The 19,231-nt window shown below is 42.7% G+C and overlaps 1 long non-coding RNA gene across 19 annotated transcripts; it reads left to right on the top strand.

Moving 5' to 3' along the window:
* The first annotated feature begins 365 nt into the window (after positions 1 to 365).
* LOC127711139 (uncharacterized) lies at positions 366 to 11,494 on the top strand. Of its 19 annotated transcripts, none has more exons than XR_007986523.1 (6): positions 366 to 385; positions 738 to 775; positions 1,131 to 2,006; positions 2,715 to 3,275; positions 3,626 to 3,977; positions 7,535 to 7,946. It is a non-coding gene; the product is annotated as an uncharacterized LOC127711139 (long non-coding RNA). The 19 variants fall into 19 exon arrangements; XR_007986519.1 differs by lacking the exons at positions 366 to 385; positions 738 to 775; positions 7,535 to 7,946 and adding exons at positions 4,016 to 4,153; positions 4,333 to 4,509; positions 11,481 to 11,494 and having other exon boundaries at positions 875 to 2,006; positions 3,626 to 3,663; XR_007986527.1 differs by lacking the exons at positions 366 to 385; positions 738 to 775; positions 7,535 to 7,946 and adding exons at positions 4,016 to 4,153; positions 11,481 to 11,494 and having other exon boundaries at positions 875 to 2,006; positions 3,626 to 3,663.
* The last annotated feature ends 7,737 nt before the right edge of the window (positions 11,495 to 19,231 follow it).

The raw sequence follows: 19,231 nt of genomic DNA, 5'->3' as shown, positions 1-19,231 counted from the left end.
GTCAACGGATTATTTGTAGGTGTAAAACCACCAATGCACCTACTTCCATTTAGTACATATGTAAAAGTAGTCCTTCCCTGTAAAATACAGCACCTTTGATGTCATTGTTAAATTGAACTAAGATACACATTTGCAGAAATGGGGGTTGGCCTATTCCATGGCTTCTTGAGAAAAATAATGAGGGGTGTCACGGGCTATGACTATATAGGTCTTGTAGAGGAGAAACAGGCGCATCTTTTGCGCAAGGTATCGAAGGGCGCTATGTTCAAAAATCTGAAACTAGAGCTCAAAATTTGAAATTTTTTTGTTAAAAACAGGGGAAATGGCCTATTCCATGGCTTCTAGAGAAAAATAATGAGGGGTGTCACGGGGTATGACTATATAGGTCTTGTAGAGGAGAAACAGGCGCATCTTTTGCGCAAGGTATCGAAGGGCGCTATGTTCAAAAATCTGAAACTAGAGCTAAAAATTTGAAAAAAATTGTTAAAAACAGGGGGGTTGGCCTAGTCCATGGCTTCTAGAGAAAAATAATGAGGGGTGTCACGGAGTATGACTATATAGGTCTTGTAGAGGAGAAACAGGCGCATCTCTTGCGCAAGATATCGAAGGGCGCTATGTTCAAAAATCTGAAACTAGAGCTCAAAATTTGAAAAAAATTGTTAAAAACAGGGGGGTTGGCCTATTCCATGGTTTCTAGAGAAAAACAATGAGGGATGTCACGGGGTATGTCTATAAAGGTCTTTTAGAAGAGAAACAGGCGCATCTTTTGCGCAAGGTATCGAAGGGCACTATGTTCAAAAATCTGAAACTAGAGCTCAAAATTTGAAAAAAAAGTGTTAAAAACAGGGGGTTGTCCTTATTCCATGGCTTCTAGAGAAAAATAATGAGGAGCGTCACGGGGTATTACTATATAGGCCTTGTAGAGGAGAAACAGGCGCATCTTTTGCGCAAGGTATTGAAGGGCGCTATGTTCAAAAATCTGAAACTAGAGCTCAAAATTTGAAAAAAAATTTCTTAAAAACAGGGGGGTTGGCCTATTCCATGGCTTCCACAGAAAAATAATGAGGGATGTCACGGGGTATGACTATATAGGTCTTGTAGAGGAGAAACAGGCGCATTTTTTGCGCAAGGTATCGAAGGGCGCTATGTTCAAAAATCTGAAACTAGAGCTCAAAATTTGAAAAAAAATTGTTAAAAACAGGGGGAATGGCCTATTCCATGGGTTCTAGAGAAAAATAATGAGGGGTGTCACGGGGTATGACTATATAGGTCTTGTAGAAGAGAAACAAGCGCATCTTTTGCGCAAGGTAACGAAGGGCGCTTTGTTCAAAAATCTGAAACTAGAGCTCAAAATTTGAAAAAAAAAAATTAAAAACAGGGGGTTGGCCTATTCCATGGCGTCTAGAGAAAAATAATGAAGGATGTCACGGGGTATGACAATATAGGTCTTGTAGAGGAGAAACAGGCGCATCTCTTGCGCAAGGTATCGAAGGGCGCTATGTTCAAAAATCTGAAACTAGAGCTCAAAATTTGAAAAAAAATTGTTAAAAACAGGGGGGTTGGCCTATTCCGTGGTTTCTTGAGAAAAATAATGAGGGGTCCATGGTTTCTAGAGAAAAATAATGAGGGGTATCACGGGGTATGTCTATATAGGTCTTGTAGAGGAGAAACAGGCGCATCTTTTGCGCAAGGTATCGAAGGGCGCTATGTTCAAAAATCTGAAACTAGAGCTCAAAATTTGAAATTTTTTTGTTAAAAACAGGGGAAATGGCCTATTCCATGGCTTCTAGAGAAAAATAATGAGGGGTGTCACGGGGTATGACTATATAGGTCTTGTAGAGGAGAAACAGGCGCATCTTTTGCGCAAGGTATCGAAGGGCGCTATGTTCAAAAATCTGAAACTAGAGCTAAAAATTTGAAAAAAATTGTTAAAAACAGGGGGGTTGGCCTAGTCCATGGCTTCTAGAGAAAAATAATGAGGGGTGTCACGGAGTATGACTATATAGGTCTTGTAGAGGAGAAACAGGCGCATCTCTTGCGCAAGATATCGAAGGGCGCTATGTTCAAAAATCTGAAACTAGAGCTCAAAATTTGAAAAAAATTGTTAAAAACAGGGGGGTTGGCCTATTCCATGGTTTCTCGAGAAAAACAATGAGGGATGTCACGGGGTATGTCTATAAAGGTCTTTTAGAAGAGAAACAGGCGCATCTTTTGCGCAAGGTATCGAAGGGCACTATGTTCAAAAATCTGAAACTAGAGCTCAAAATTTGAAAAAAAAGTGTTAAAAACAGGGGGTTGTCCTTATTCCATGGCTTCTAGAGAAAAATAATGAGGAGCGTCACGGGGTATTACTATATAGGCCTTGTAGAGGAGAAACAGGCGCATCTTTTGCGCAAGGTATTGAAGGGCGCTATGTTCAAAAATCTGAAACTAGAGCTCAAAATTTGAAAAAAAATTTCTTAAAAACAGGGGGGTTGGCCTATTCCATGGCTTCCACAGAAAAATAATGAGGGATGTCACGGGGTATGACTATATAGGTCTTGTAGAGGAGAAACAGGCGCATTTTTTGCGCAAGGTATCGAAGGGCGCTATGTTCAAAAATCTGAAACTAGAGCTCAAAATTTGAAAAAAAATTGTTAAAAACAGGGGGAATGGCCTATTCCATGGGTTCTAGAGAAAAATAATGAGGGGTGTCACGGGGTATGACTATATAGGTCTTGTAGAAGAGAAACAAGCGCATCTTTTGCGCAAGGTAACGAAGGGCGCTTTGTTCAAAAATCTGAAACTAGAGCTCAAAATTTGAAAAAAAAAAATTAAAAACAGGGGGTTGGCCTATTCCATGGCGTCTAGAGAAAAATAATGAAGGATGTCACGGGGTATGACAATATAGGTCTTGTAGAGGAGAAACAGGCGCATCTCTTGCGCAAGGTATCGAAGGGCGCTATGTTCAAAAATCTGAAACTAGAGCTCAAAATTTGAAAAAAAATTGTTAAAAACAGGGGGGTTGGCCTATTCCGTGGTTTCTTGAGAAAAATAATGAGGGGTCCATGGTTTCTAGAGAAAAATAATGAGGGGTATCACGGGGTATGTCTATATAGGTCTTGTAGAGGAGAAACAGGCGCATCTTTTGCGCAAGGTATCGAAGGGCGCTATGTTCAAAAATCTGAAACTAGAGCTCAAAATTTGAAAAAAAAAATTGTTAAAAACAGGGGGTTGGCCTATTCAATGCTTCTAGGGAAAAATAATGAGGGGTGTCACGGGGTATGACTATATAGGTCTTGTAGGAGAGAAACAGGCGTATCTTTTGCGCAAGGTATCGAAGGGCGCTATGTTCAAAAATCTGAATCTAGAGCTCAAATTTGAAAAGAAATGTTAAAAACAGGGGGGTTGGCCTATTCCATGGGTTCTAGAGAAAAATAATGAGGAGTGTCACGGGGTATGACAATATAGGTCTTGTAGAAGAGAAACAGGCGCATCTCTTGCGCAAGGTTTCGAAAGGCGCTATGTTCAAAAATCTGAAACTAGAGCTCAAAATTTGAAAAAAATTGTTAAAAACAGGGGGTTGGCCTATTCCATGGCTTCTAGAGAAAAATAATGAGGGGTGTCACCGGGTATGACTATAAAGGTCTTGTAGAGGAGAAACAGGCGCATCTCTTGCGCAAGGTATCGAAGAGCGCTATGTTCAAAAATCTGAAACTAGAGCTCAAAATTTGAAAAAAATTGTTAAAAACAGGGGGGTTGGCCTATTCCATGGTTTCTACAGAAAAATAATGAGGGGTGTCACGGGGTATGTCTATATAGGTCTTGTAGAGGAGAAACAGGCGCATCTTTTGCGCAAGGTATCGAAGGGCGCTATGTTCAAAAATTTGAAACTAGAGCTCAAAATTTGAAAAAAAGTGTTAAAAACAGGGGGGTTGGCCTATTCCATGGCTTCTAGAGAAAAATAATGAGGGGTGTCACGGGGTATGACTATATAGGTCTTGTAGAGGAGAAACAGGCAAATCTCTTGTGCGAGGTATCGAAGGGCGCTATGTTCAAAAATCTGAAACTAGAGCTCAAAATTTGAATAAAATTGTTAAAAACACGGGGGTTGGCCTATTCCATGGTTTCTAGAGAAAAATAATGAGGGGTGTCACGGGGTATGACTATATAGGTCTTTTAGAGGAGAAACAGGCACATCTTTTGCGCAAGGTATCGAAGGGCGCTATGTTAAAAAATCTGAAACTAAAGCTCAAAATTTGAAAAAAAATTGTTAAAAACAATGGGGAAATGGCCTATTCCATGGCTTCTAGAGAAAAATAATGAGGGGTGTCACAGGGTATGACTATATAGGTCTTGTAGAGGAGAAACAGGCGCATCTTTTGCGCAAGGTATCGAAGGGCGCTATGTTCAAAAATCTGAAACTAGAGCTCAAAATTTGAAAAAAAATTGTTAAAAACAGGAGGGTTGGCCTATTCCATGGTTTCTAGAGAAAAATAATGAGGGGTGTCACGGGGTATGACTATATAGGTCTTGTAGAGGAGAAACAGGCGCATCTTTTGCGCAAGGTATTGAAGGGCGCTATGTTCAAAAATCTGAAACTAGAGCTCAAAAGAAAAAAAAAAATGGTAAAAACAAGGGGTTGGCCTATTCAATGGCTTCTAGGGAAAAATAATGAGGGGTGTCACGGGGTATGTCTATATAGGTCTTGTAGAAGAGAAACAGGCGCATCTTTTGCGCAAGGTATCGAAGGGCGCTATGTTCAAAAATCTGAAACTAGAGCTCAAAATTTGAAAAAAAAATATTAAAAACAGGGGGGTTGGCCTATTCCATGGCTTCTACAGAAAAATAATGAGGGGTGTCACGGGGTATGACAATATAGGTCTTGTAGAAGAGAAACAGGCGCATCTCTTGCGCAAGGTTTTGAAGGGCGCTATGTTAAAAAATCTGAAACAAGAGCTCAAAATTTCAAAAAAATTGTTAAAAACAGGGGGTTGGCCTATTCCTTGGTTTCTAGAGAAAAATAATGAGGGGTCCTTGGTTTCTAGAGAAAAATAATGAGGGGTGTCACGGGGTATGTCTATATAGGTCTTGTAGAGGAGAAACAGGTTCATCTTTTGGGCAAGGTATCGAAGGGCGCTATTTTCAAAAATCTGAAACTAGAGCTCAAAATTTGAAAAAAAAAATTGTTAAAAACAGGGGGTTGGCCTATTCAATGCTTCTAGGGAAAAATAATGAGGGGTGTCACGGGGTATGACTATATAGGTCTTGTAGGAGAGAAACAGGCGTATCTTTTGCGCAAGGTATCGAAGGGCGCTATGTTCAGAAATCTGAAACTAGAGCTCAAATTTGAAAAGAAATGTTAAAAACAGGGGGGTTGGCCTATTCCATGGTTTCTACAGAAAAATAATGAGGGGTGTCACGGGGTATGTCTATATAGGTCTTGTAGAGGAGAAACAGGCGCATCTTTTGCGCAGGGTATCGAAGGGCGCTATGTTCAAAAATCTGAAACTAGAGGACAAAATTTGAAAAAAATTGTTAAAAACAGGGGGGTTGGCCTTTTCAATGGTTTCTAGAGAAAAATAATGAGGGGTGTCACGGGGTATGTCTATATAGGTCTTGCAGAGGAGAAACAGGCGCATCTTTTGCGCAAGGTATCGAAGGGCGCTATGTTCAAAAATCTGAAACTAGAGCTCAAAATTTGAAAAAAAGTGTTTAAAACAGGGGGGTTGGCCTATTCCATGGCTTCTAGAGAAAAATAATGAGGGGTGTCACGGGGTATGACTATATAGGTCTTGTAGAGGAGAAACAGGTGCATCTCTTGTGCGAGGTATCGAAGGGCGCTATGTTCAAAAATCTGAAACTAGAGCTCAAAATTTGAATAAAATTGTTAAAAACACGGGGGTTGGCCAATTCCATGGTTTCTAGAGAAAAATAATGAGGAGTGTCACGGGGTATGACTATATAGGTCTTGTAGAGGAGAAACAGGCGCATCTTTTGCGCAGGATATCGAAGGGCGCTATGTTCAAAAATCTGAAACTAAAGCTCAAAATTTGAAAAAAAATTGTTAAAAACAGGGGAAATGGCCTATTCCATGGCTTCTAGAGAAAAATAATGAGGGGTGTCACAGGGTATGACTATATAAGTCTTGTAGAGGAGAAACAGGCGCATCTTTTGCGCAAGGTATCGAAGGGCGCTATGTTCAAAAATCTGAAACTAGAGCTCAAAATTTGAAAAAAAGTGTTTAAAACAGGGGGGTTGGCCTATTCCATGGCTTCTAGAGAAAAATAATGAGGGGTGTCACGGGGTATGACTATATAGGTCTTGTAGAAGAAAAACAGGCGCATCTTTTGCGCAAGGTATCGAAGGGCGCTATGTTAAAAAATCTGAAACTAGAGCTCAAAATTTGAAAAATAAATTGTTAAAAAGAGGGGGTTGGCCTATTCCATGGCTTCCACAGAAAAATAATGAGGGGTGTCACGGGGTTTGACTATATAGGTCTTGTAGAGGAGAAACAGGCGCATCTTTTGCGCAAGTTATCGAAGGGCGCTATGTTCAAAAATCTGAAACTAGAGCTCAAAATTTGAAAAAATTTGTTAAAAACAGGGGGAATGGCCTATTCCATGACTTCTAGAGAAAAATAATGAGGGGTGTCACGGGGTATGACTATATAGGTCTTGTAGAAGAAAAACAGGCGCATCTTTTGCGCAAGGTATCGAAGGGCGCTATGTTAAAAAATCTGAAACTAGAGCTCAAAATTTGAAAAATAAATTGTTAAAAAGAGGGGGTTGGCCTATTCCATGGCTTCCACAGAAAAATAATGAGGGGTGTCACGGGGTTTGACTATATAGGTCTTGTAGAGGAGAAATAGGCGCATCTTTTGCACAAGTTATCGAAGGGCGCTATGTTCAAAAATCTGAAACTAGAGCTCAAAATTTGAAAAAAAGTGTTTAAAACAGGGGGGTTGGCCTATTCCATGGCTTCTAGAGAAAAATAATGAGGGGTGTCACGGGGTATGACTATATAGGTCTTGTAGAAGAAAAACAGGCGCATCTTTTGCGCAAGGTATCGAAGGGCGCTATGTTAAAAAATCTGAAACTAGAGCTCAAAATTTGAAAAATAAATTGTTAAAAAGAGGGGGTTGGCCTATTCCATGGCTTCCACAGAAAAATAATGAGGGGTGTCACGGGGTATGACTATATAGGTCTTGTAGAGGAGAAACAGGTGCATCTCTTGTGCGAGGTATCGAAGGGCGCTATGTTCAAAAATCTGAAACTAGAGCTCAAAATTTGAATAAAATTGTTAAAAACACGGGGGTTGGCCAATTCCATGGTTTCTAGAGAAAAATAATGAGGAGTGTCACGGGGTATGACTATATAGGTCTTGTAGAGGAGAAACAGGCGCATCTTTTGCGCAAGGTATTGAAGGGCGCTATGTTCAAAAATCTGAAACTAGAGCTCAAAAGAAAAAAAAAAATGGTAAAAACAAGGGGTTGGCCTATTCAATGGCTTCTAGGGAAAAATAATGAGGGGTGTCACGGGGTATGTCTATATAGGTCTTGTAGAAGAGAAACAGGCGCATCTTTTGCGCAAGGTATCGAAGGGCGCTATGTTCAAAAATCTGAAACTAGAGCTCAAAATTTGAAAAAAAAATATTAAAAACAGGGGGGTTGGCCTATTCCATGGCTTCTACAGAAAAATAATGAGGGGTGTCACGGGGTATGACAATATAGGTCTTGTAGAAGAGAAACAGGCGCATCTCTTGCGCAAGGTTTTGAAGGGCGCTATGTTAAAAAATCTGAAACAAGAGCTCAAAATTTCAAAAAAATTGTTAAAAACAGGGGGTTGGCCTATTCCTTGGTTTCTAGAGAAAAATAATGAGGGGTCCTTGGTTTCTAGAGAAAAATAATGAGGGGTGTCACGGGGTATGTCTATATAGGTCTTGTAGAGGAGAAACAGGTTCATCTTTTGGGCAAGGTATCGAAGGGCGCTATTTTCAAAAATCTGAAACTAGAGCTCAAAATTTGAAAAAAAAAATTGTTAAAAACAGGGGGTTGGCCTATTCAATGCTTCTAGGGAAAAATAATGAGGGGTGTCACGGGGTATGACTATATAGGTCTTGTAGGAGAGAAACAGGCGTATCTTTTGCGCAAGGTATCGAAGGGCGCTATGTTCAGAAATCTGAAACTAGAGCTCAAATTTGAAAAGAAATGTTAAAAACAGGGGGGTTGGCCTATTCCATGGTTTCTACAGAAAAATAATGAGGGGTGTCACGGGGTATGTCTATATAGGTCTTGTAGAGGAGAAACAGGCGCATCTTTTGCGCAGGGTATCGAAGGGCGCTATGTTCAAAAATCTGAAACTAGAGGACAAAATTTGAAAAAAATTGTTAAAAACAGGGGGGTTGGCCTTTTCAATGGTTTCTAGAGAAAAATAATGAGGGGTGTCACGGGGTATGTCTATATAGGTCTTGCAGAGGAGAAACAGGCGCATCTTTTGCGCAAGGTATCGAAGGGCGCTATGTTCAAAAATCTGAAACTAGAGCTCAAAATTTGAAAAAAAGTGTTTAAAACAGGGGGGTTGGCCTATTCCATGGCTTCTAGAGAAAAATAATGAGGGGTGTCACGGGGTATGACTATATAGGTCTTGTAGAGGAGAAACAGGTGCATCTCTTGTGCGAGGTATCGAAGGGCGCTATGTTCAAAAATCTGAAACTAGAGCTCAAAATTTGAATAAAATTGTTAAAAACACGGGGGTTGGCCAATTCCATGGTTTCTAGAGAAAAATAATGAGGAGTGTCACGGGGTATGACTATATAGGTCTTGTAGAGGAGAAACAGGCGCATCTTTTGCGCAGGATATCGAAGGGCGCTATGTTCAAAAATCTGAAACTAAAGCTCAAAATTTGAAAAAAAATTGTTAAAAACAGGGGAAATGGCCTATTCCATGGCTTCTAGAGAAAAATAATGAGGGGTGTCACAGGGTATGACTATATAAGTCTTGTAGAGGAGAAACAGGCGCATCTTTTGCGCAAGGTATCGAAGGGCGCTATGTTCAAAAATCTGAAACTAGAGCTCAAAATTTGAAAAAAAGTGTTTAAAACAGGGGGGTTGGCCTATTCCATGGCTTCTAGAGAAAAATAATGAGGGGTGTCACGGGGTATGACTATATAGGTCTTGTAGAAGAAAAACAGGCGCATCTTTTGCGCAAGGTATCGAAGGGCGCTATGTTAAAAAATCTGAAACTAGAGCTCAAAATTTGAAAAATAAATTGTTAAAAAGAGGGGGTTGGCCTATTCCATGGCTTCCACAGAAAAATAATGAGGGGTGTCACGGGGTTTGACTATATAGGTCTTGTAGAGGAGAAACAGGCGCATCTTTTGCGCAAGTTATCGAAGGGCGCTATGTTCAAAAATCTGAAACTAGAGCTCAAAATTTGAAAAAATTTGTTAAAAACAGGGGGAATGGCCTATTCCATGACTTCTAGAGAAAAATAATGAGGGGTGTCACGGGGTATGACTATATAGGTCTTGTAGAAGAAAAACAGGCGCATCTTTTGCGCAAGGTATCGAAGGGCGCTATGTTAAAAAATCTGAAACTAGAGCTCAAAATTTGAAAAATAAATTGTTAAAAAGAGGGGGTTGGCCTATTCCATGGCTTCCACAGAAAAATAATGAGGGGTGTCACGGGGTTTGACTATATAGGTCTTGTAGAGGAGAAATAGGCGCATCTTTTGCACAAGTTATCGAAGGGCGCTATGTTCAAAAATCTGAAACTAGAGCTCAAAATTTGAAAAAAAGTGTTTAAAACAGGGGGGTTGGCCTATTCCATGGCTTCTAGAGAAAAATAATGAGGGGTGTCACGGGGTATGACTATATAGGTCTTGTAGAAGAAAAACAGGCGCATCTTTTGCGCAAGGTATCGAAGGGCGCTATGTTAAAAAATCTGAAACTAGAGCTCAAAATTTGAAAAATAAATTGTTAAAAAGAGGGGGTTGGCCTATTCCATGGCTTCCACAGAAAAATAATGAGGGGTGTCACGGGGTATGACTATATAGGTCTTGTAGAGGAGAAACAGGTGCATCTCTTGTGCGAGGTATCGAAGGGCGCTATGTTCAAAAATCTGAAACTAGAGCTCAAAATTTGAATAAAATTGTTAAAAACACGGGGGTTGGCCAATTCCATGGTTTCTAGAGAAAAATAATGAGGAGTGTCACGGGGTATGACTATATAGGTCTTGTAGAGGAGAAACAGGCGCATCTTTTGCGCAGGATATCGAAGGGCGCTATGTTCAAAAATCTGAAACTAAAGCTCAAAATTTGAAAAAAAATTGTTAAAAACAATGGGGAAATGGCCTATTCCATGGCTTCTAGAGAAAAATAATGAGGGGTGTCACAGGGTATGACTATATAAGTCTTGTAGAGGAGAAACAGGCGCATCTTTTGCGCAAGGTATCGAAGGGCGCTATGTTCAAAAATCTGAAACTAGAGCTCAAAATTTGAAAAAAAATTGTTAAAAATAGGAGGGTTGGCCTATTCCATGGTTTCTAGAGAAAAATAATGAGGGGTGTCACGGGGTATGACTATATAGGACTTGTAGAGGAGAAACAGGCGCATCTTTTGCGCAAGGTATTGAAGGGCGCTATGTTCAAAAATCTGAAACTAGAGCTCAAAATTCGAAAAAAAAATTGTTAAAAACAGGGGGTTGGCCTATTCAATGGCTTCTAGGGAAAAATAATGAGGGGTTTCACGGGGTATGACTATATAGGTCTTGTAGAAGAGAAACAGGCGCATCTTTTGCGCAAGGTATCGAAGGGCGCTATGTTCAAAAATCTGAAACTAGAGCTCAAAATTTGAAAAACAAATATTAAAAACAGGGGGGTTGGCCTATTCCATGGCTTCTACAGAAAAATAATGAGGGGTGTCACGGGGTATGACAATATAGGTCTTGTAGAAGAGAAACAGGCGCATCTCTTGCGCAAGGTTTTGAAGGGCGCTATGTTAAAAAATCTGAAACTAGAGCTCAAAATTTCAAAAAAAGTGTTAAAAACAGGGGGGTTGGCCTATTCCATGGCTTCCAAGGAAAAATAATGAGGGGTGTCACGGGGTTTGACTATATAGGCCTTGTAGGGAAGAAAAAGGCGCATCTTTTGCGCACGGTATTGAAGGGCGCTATGTTGAAAAATTTGAAACTAGAGCTCAAAATTTGAAAAATAAATTGTTAAAAACAGGGGGTTGGCCTATTCCTTGGCTTCCACAGAAAAATAATGAGGGGTCCTTGGTTTCTAGAGAAAAATAATGAGGGGTGTCACGGGGTATGACTATATAGGTCTTGTAGAAGAGAAACAGGCGCATCTTTTGCGCAAGGTATCGAAGGGCCCTATGTTCAAAAATCTGAAACTAGAGCTCAAAATTTGAAAAAAAAATTGTTAAAAAAGGGGGGTTGGCCTATTCCATGGCTTCTAGAGAAAAATAAGGAGGGGTGTCACGGGGTATGACTATATAGATCTTGTAGAGGAGAAATAGGCGCATCTTTTGCGCAAGGTATCGAAGGGCGCCATGTTAAAAAAAATTGAAACTAGAGCTCAAAATTAAAAAAAAAATGTTTAAAACAGGGGGTTGGCCTATTCCATGGCTTCTACAGAAAAATAATGGTGGATTGTAGTGTAAAAAGGGGGATTCTGCCGCACTTGCCATTTTTAAACACAAATCCTGCATAGGGACCCCAACCGCAAACATAAAATGCAAATGCATTGTGTTTCAATAGTCTAAGGGTGGAAACAAGAATATGGCTTTTTGTAAACAATAGTAGAGACACCTTAAAGGGATGTAATCCTAGGGGTAGATACAAAAATATGGCTTTCGTACAAAAGATGGAGGAACTCAGAAGTTCAAAAATCGTAGACGACGATTTTATTAATGATAATGTTTTCGAGGAAAAGGCAAAGGACCAGAGCCTGGAAACCCTAAAATGGAAGGAACTCCCAACCTGGGTAAAATATAAAATCCTAGAAGTGGTAGAAGTAGATGGGAAGTTTGGGAGGAGTAAGATCCTCACCTTGAAAAACAAAGAAGGAGAAACGACAAGGGTATGGGCCTGCAGTAGTCTGAACAGAGAGAAGGAACCCTTGGAAGGAGCCTTCGTGAGAAGTACAGGCTTAAAAGTTAGTAAAAAGACCAAACAGGAGTACTTTTCTTGCGATCTTGTGAGAAATTAATTCAAAAAAAAAAAATAAAAAATGGGGTGGGTGAGGTACAAAAAAAATTTTGCAATCCGTCATTTCTGCCGGATCGGAAAGTTTTTTTGTTTTTTTTTTTTTTTTTATGCTTTAAACGGAGCACATCGTGAAATGAAGCAGAATGGAGCACATCGTGAAACGATGTGTGTAGTGAAGCGTAATGGAATGATGTGTGACGTTTTTACGGCGCATGCGCATTATGGTCCTCACTAAAAGTGGTGGAAGGTTGTCGCAGCTGAATTTTCTCACCATAGTAATTTTTGAGGCAGCTTTCGATCTTATCAAACTCGGCATCATCAATTTGTTCATCATCAGCCAAAGCAGTACTAATACATTGTTCATCCAAGGATTTTGTGGACTGTGCCAATCGCTAGGTGTCGCGGTGTTTTTTCTTCTTTTTCATGATACGCCCTGAGATCAGTGTGAGTACCATCACGCCAGTGGCACTCAAGCAAGCAAGGGATCCTAGGGGAAGGGAGGCTATAATACCTATACCGGTCAAAGCTGAACCCATGGTGCAGCTGGTCAACATCAAACTGGCTACGGAACACACACCTTGTGTTATAGACACTACTTTATCGAGTCGTTTGTAGATCTTCAAGGTACGTTGATACTTGAGAATATCCGCGTTGAGTTGGTCTTCCATACATTCGACTCTGGTCTGCCGGTATCCAGAATCTAAATCATCCATTTATTTATAGGAGCATACCGAGGAGGGGAATGTTTTTGAAGGGCTGTTAGCACCTAAGATCAGACCGGCTCCGTCGTGGAATTGCTGACCACGCTTTATGTAGAGTCCATCACCATAGGTGATCCATGCGTTTGAGGGTTTGAGGTAGAGACCGTTGCCACTAGGTTTCACGGTATAAACACACCCACCACGTTTCAGGTACAATCCAGACCCTAAGGCCTTGTTGATGGCTACACCACCCAGACCGCTCAAGGCTCCAATACCCAAGGCAGATAGAATTGTCTTAGCTACCATGGGAAGTGCCCTCATTACCAGCCCTGCCAACATGGGTAGGAATCCACCTACTTTTTGCATGTTTTCCTTCATTTGGGCGGCACTCAGCTACAGATTCATACCACAAGTACCTTTCTGGAGAAGCTTAATAATCTTTTGAACCTGCCGAGAGGTGAGCCAAATCTTGTGTTCACCTTGCAGGTTTGCGTGGGACAAACGAATGGAGACCGGACAACCTTGCTTGACAGCCCGTTGTAGTTTATCAGCTTGACCTTTTGTCAAGGTCAAACCATGTTCGTGATGAGTCATTTATTTATACCTCACGAGGATGAAAGCGGATGGTGAGATGTTCACCCCTGAAATCGATGGGCCTACCATCTTGATCGGTGAGATACGTTTGCATGCGATTGATGGTTCGCAAGTCACCGGCAAGTATACTAGATTCTTGGGGGTTTGAATTATCTTCATACCAGGACCGTCTGCGGGAAAGAAGCTGTAGATGGTAGACTGCTGTGTACCATTCACATAACTTCCATGGATGATATCACTATTCACCAGAATGCTGTTGATGCTGATGATATTTACAATGTGTTCCCCTTGTGTATAGCCATCTGTGATCATATCGAATGTGTAAATCTGCCGCTTGAATCTCAAGACGGTGTTGATGCTATTGACAACGTTGAAGTATACTTGATAGTGTCTGGCGAGGGTTAGCGTTGCTCTTAGGGTCGCCCGGTTGATATCGATGATGATCTTTGTTTTGTGTTTGTTGAGCCGTAGCCGCCGCTGGATCTCATTGCTGATGTCTTCGATGTCATAGAAACCTGTGCTCAGTGCGATGGGAAACCAGTTGGCACCATCGTCGGGGGAGTAGCGGAAGGAATTGTTACCTGTATGAATGTTGGGGATGGAGTTATAGGTTTCCAGGTTTACTAATGTCATCTCATAGGTCTTGGATTCCTTGAGTTCAAGTGGGGGGTTGAACCAGGTAAGGATTTGACTATCGTTTCCAGAGACGATGAACGAGAACCCCTGTTTGGGGTCAGTGTTGTTTGCAATTCGTCGCAAAAATGTTTTTTATCCATTTATTTATGGTACACCATTGTCACATATTTTTGCTTCCACTCTTCGATACCGTCATACTGCTCCTTGAGTTGTCTACCAGCCTTCACCACGATCGCATAGACTTCGACAGGGCGGCTGCAAAGAGGAGTAAATTTTATCCTTTTTTTTACTTTTAGAACACAACGTTCATCTTCTGACCATCGGATTCAAACTGTAGGATTCTGTCGGAAATGATAAGTGCAAATGCTCTGGTGTTTGCCTCCACGTTACGCTCGAACTGGGCCCGGATCTGAATGTCCACCGTGGATTCTTTCTGCCACTCGGACTGGTGACTCTCGTCAATGACAAACAAGGGGTACAGATTGATGAAGTCAGAGGGGTTGATGCCACCGTTGCTGAGGAGGGTGTCCATGTTGTGTAATTTCTTCCTGAAGTACGCAGCCTCTTTGAACACTCTGGCTACCCTATTTTCGGTGAAAACGGCATTGTAGTCGACGGCCGGGTAGCGTTCAGCGTTGAGAGTGACATGGATGTTTTGCAATCGACAGAAATCGAACACGGCAACTTTGCGCTCCTGGTTCCCACTTCTCTCGGTTTGGAAGGCAACGATGATGTTCCTGGGCTTCTCGCGACCGCCAGCTGAACTGTGAGGCTTGGGGGACGGCTATGGAATCGCACTGTCTCATTCGAAATCCACAGTTGATCTTCGCTTTACTCTGAATGGTTTTGTATAGCTGCATCTTGTTTTCGTCTAAAGGAGTGACGTGGGGGACGAACCATGAGATCTTACGCAGGACAACTTTTCCCACGTCGACGGCGTGGAATTTAGCACGAGTGTGATTTCATGCCTGAACCCGTACACGATCTTGTCGTAGTCATCAGCGAACCCAAAAATGTGCTTCAGGGGGATGGCGAATGAAAACGACCCATTGTTTGGCAATGATGTAGCCACGGCGCGCTACAAAGCCGGTGTTGTTTGCATGGGCGTCGATGGAGGAATCCTTGAATCACAGTTGGTTGAGACCTTGTGATATGGAAAAGTCGTCGGGGTAGGTCAACATTCCCATCATGGTGGTGGCGACGCCGGGGTCGTTGATGTGCTCGATTTGCTTGCCGGAGAGTCGATAGCTGATGGTTCTGAAGAGATACATGATACCATTATGGACGAGGGACACGAGATCAGTGTCGGCATATGCAGTGCCGTCGTTCTTTAGGAGCCGTCCTTCGACCAAGAGATAACTCTCGTCGGGGTGTAGGAACAAATCCTGGGTTTCGATGTTGATTCGGATTTCAAAACCGGCACTGTTCAGCTGGGCACCGGCTTGTGGTTCGTATTCTCGAACCTGATATTCCTGAAGACTTTCGTGGAAGGTCAACCCTTCGGTGATTGTAAGGATGTCAGTCATAATGTATTTATTTATAGCGTTGGACGAAGTCGTGGATGGTTTTGATACCAGGGCCGGAGATAAGACCGAACTTGCTCTGGCTTCTTGCGGGTCACTTTATCAAACACATGGTCGACGGCTTTGGAGGCCCCATTTTCAACACCTTTCAAGGCTGCATTGGTGGCAGCACTCACGGCCTTACTTCCTAGGGTTTTGGCGGCAGAGTAAGTAAACATGCGTCAAGCCAAACTGGCGATTGTGTCAAACAGTCCTCTAACACCGTAGGCGTACTTTCGAGCGTAACCTTTTTTGATTTGCAACATTTATTAATAGGATGCTACGATGAAGCGCCTTATATTCCTCGATGCTGATATGTCTACCCTTTCTCATAGCATCGATAATCGACACAATTTCGTTGCGCACACCATTATTTCCTGCTCGGTATGCTGCGGCACACAGTATCAAGCGATCGAGAAGCTGTTTGAAGTTTGAAGGTAAAAACACGGTTTGCAGCCCACTGCCAAACGTATTCTTTTGGTAGATGTGGGACACGATTTCCTTCCACTTGTAACCCTTATTCGCCTTCGGGGTTCTCGAGAGGGTGGAATTGCCTTGATACATGGCACCGGAACTTTTTAGAATCTGTGCATAGTCCTCTAGGTCGTCGGGCTCGAACGATTCAGAATTCTTTTTCACCATGAGTTACCAGAGACCAAGGGTTCCTTTGTACCTCACACCATCCACGAAAATATCATCACCGTCAAAAGTAACTGGTGAGCTTCCGATAAAGATACTATCGTTTTCAGATCGCAATCCAAAGGTGTGGTCGGCGGAAGGAGTCATACTGAGCTGCAAATACTGCCGTGCCCGGGGTCCAAGGACGGTGTATGTAGCTGGTGCGATGGGTAGTGGGTCGGCAAACTCGGGCGGTGGAGGAGGAATGGCTGGCACTGCTGCAGGAAGGTCTGCGATCGTTTTGGTGATCTGTGAAGCTCCCTCTCGCTGAGCCTCAACCACAGGCTTAAACACCTTGGAAAGGTCTCGGCTAAGTCCAATCTTGTCGAGGCGATGCTGCATATTACTGGCTTGAATTTTCCGCTTGGTGTCTTGCAACTCCCTGGCAAGCGCCTCACGCTGCTTAGGGTCGGTAATCTTGATAAACGTCATTTATTTATAGGAGCGAACGCTGTTAACCGCCTCATAGCCTTGGTGTGAACGCCCCATAGCGTTTATAGATTTTTTTCCAAACACCTTATAGCGTTTGAAAAAATATCTTTCATTTAGCGTTTAAAAAGTTGTTGAAACAATGGGGGTAACGAGTATGGTTGTATTCTCTTCGAAAGATTCAAGAGTCTTAGGCATAGGTCTTTACGCGGTTGGCATGGGTGTGTACACAGCTGGTTGCCTCGAATCGTCTTGGTAGGGCATTGGGGTAGAGGAAAGCGCTCACCTTACCATACTGGCGGCCAGAGTTTCATGCGTCGAAATCACCTACACCGCTATCGATCGGGCGGGGGATCGCGCGACCACACTTCCAACACATACTCCTCATATCGACTCAGTCCCACTCGAACTTACATTTGCAGGGCCACTAAAACTTGTAGGGCTGGGGTTCCTCTGTGTCTTCATACTCCATTTCCAGGAAGAAATCTTCAAACTGATTTATTCTTTATCTTATACCTCATAGAACTCATCTAATTTGTATCGGTATTTCCCTGCTGACTTGGGGCTCGTGAGATCGATGGTTACAAATCCATAGGGTTGGGACCAGCAATGCTTACACAGAGCGTCAAATTGTTACTTGGTAAGATCGTTGCAGTGGTCACGCCGGATATGATCGAGATTCTTAGCATCTTACTGAAAGAGACAGAAAAAGTTTGCATTTTCTCGGATCGATTGTCGGGGCAGTTTGAAGTAGTTCTGGCACAGGTAGAAACAATCGACGTTGTTGTGGCGACCGCGCACGTAGTAATTTTCACAAGTGTTCTGTTTGCCTAGCATCAAGTCGTCGAACACTATGAGGTTCTTGCAGCTGGGGTCAAGTTCCCGGGGGTCTGGTACATCGCTCCCTTGCTCGAAGAAAAAAGTGTCGATACCATTTGGGTGTCGTGGTTGTGGTAAGGCGTTGACCACATCGATCAACGAGTAGAGTGACTTGCCCTTGCACTGTAGGAGGTCTCGGATATCTTCCTTAGGGAAACCTGTTCCCAGCGCTTGCTGCAACAGCTGGTAGATGGGCTGGTGAAGCGATTTTCCGAAAACGTACAATCGATCGTAGTCGAGCCATCCATCGCGCAGGAGTAGGTTGTTCAACAGCGTTGTCTTACCACAGTCCGACTTCCCAATGATCAACACTCTGATCGACCGCTGCGGTAGGAGGTAGAGATTGCTCATTTTGGGGGCTTAGTACTGTAGGAAATGTCTTGGACGTTCATTTATTTAAATAAAATAGCGATGATCTTCTGCTTGAAATGTCGTAGGAAGACGGACACAGTTAACCCTGGCGAGACAATTACCAGCAACGGGCGATGGAGGAAGTTTGGCAACTGCATGGTGTGCGGTGCCAAGAAGTCTCAGTTTGTTGCTACAACCGGTGCAGGGTTCATGAACAAACTAATCAACCGATTACCCATGGAAATGCATCTGCCCGGACACAACTTCACCGGACCAGGGACTAAACTTAGTAAGCGGCTACTCCCCGATGGAACACCGAAGGCTTAGTCAAAACCCATTAATCGAGTTCACCATGCTGCATATCACCACGATCTCTGTTATGCCCAGCACAAGGATACAGCCGCACGCAACTCCATCTGTGACAAAGCTATGCTAGCCTCGCTTAACACCATTCCCAACCCTACCACACGCGAACGCATGGACCGCAGTATCGTCGGACCCATCATCGGTACCAAAGCTCGATTTGGTCTGGGTATTAAAAAAAAAAGTTCACTGGACCGATGATTTAGCTGAGGAGTTGCACAAACCTGTTCGACGAAAGTTTCAGAAACGCCGTGTGGTAGTGGGTTGTGTGGATGAGACCTGAGCGGCCGACCTTGTTGATATGAATGCCTTTTCCAGGGACAGCAAGGAAAATAAGTTCATCCTGAGCATCATCGATGTCTTCTCCAAATATGGCTGGTTGATACCATTCAAAAACAAGAAGGGGGTGACGGTGCGGGATGCCTTTCAAGCGGTGTTCAAGGAGCGCGTTCCTGAGAAATTGTGGACAGACACAGGTACTGAGTTTTACAACAAGGATGTAAAGCAGCTGCTCCAAAAGCATGATATTGAGCTCTACTCCACTGAGAATGAGGAGAAGTCGAGTGTTGTCGAGCGCTGGAATCGCACCATGAAAGAGAAAATGTTCAAATATTTCTCAGCCAACTCTACACGCACCTACATCAATGTGTTGGATGATCTTGTTCACCAGTACAATACCGCCAAACATAGATCCATTAAAAGTGTATTGGAATTTGTATGGAGACCTCCCTCCCATGCAGCAGGCACGGTTTCGTATAGGTGATAAGGTTCGAATTACCAAGAAGAAAGGCACATTTGAGAAGGGTCACACACCGCGCTGGACCAAGGAAGTTTTCGAGGTGTCTCA

This window comes from Mytilus californianus, unplaced genomic scaffold, assembly GCF_021869535.1.
Source record: "Mytilus californianus isolate M0D057914Y unplaced genomic scaffold, xbMytCali1.0.p SCAF_8, whole genome shotgun sequence".
NCBI lineage: Eukaryota > Metazoa > Mollusca > Bivalvia > Mytilida > Mytilidae > Mytilus > Mytilus californianus.
Note: the sequence above shows the minus strand (reverse complement) of the source record. Positions and strands in the feature narration are given on the sequence as shown.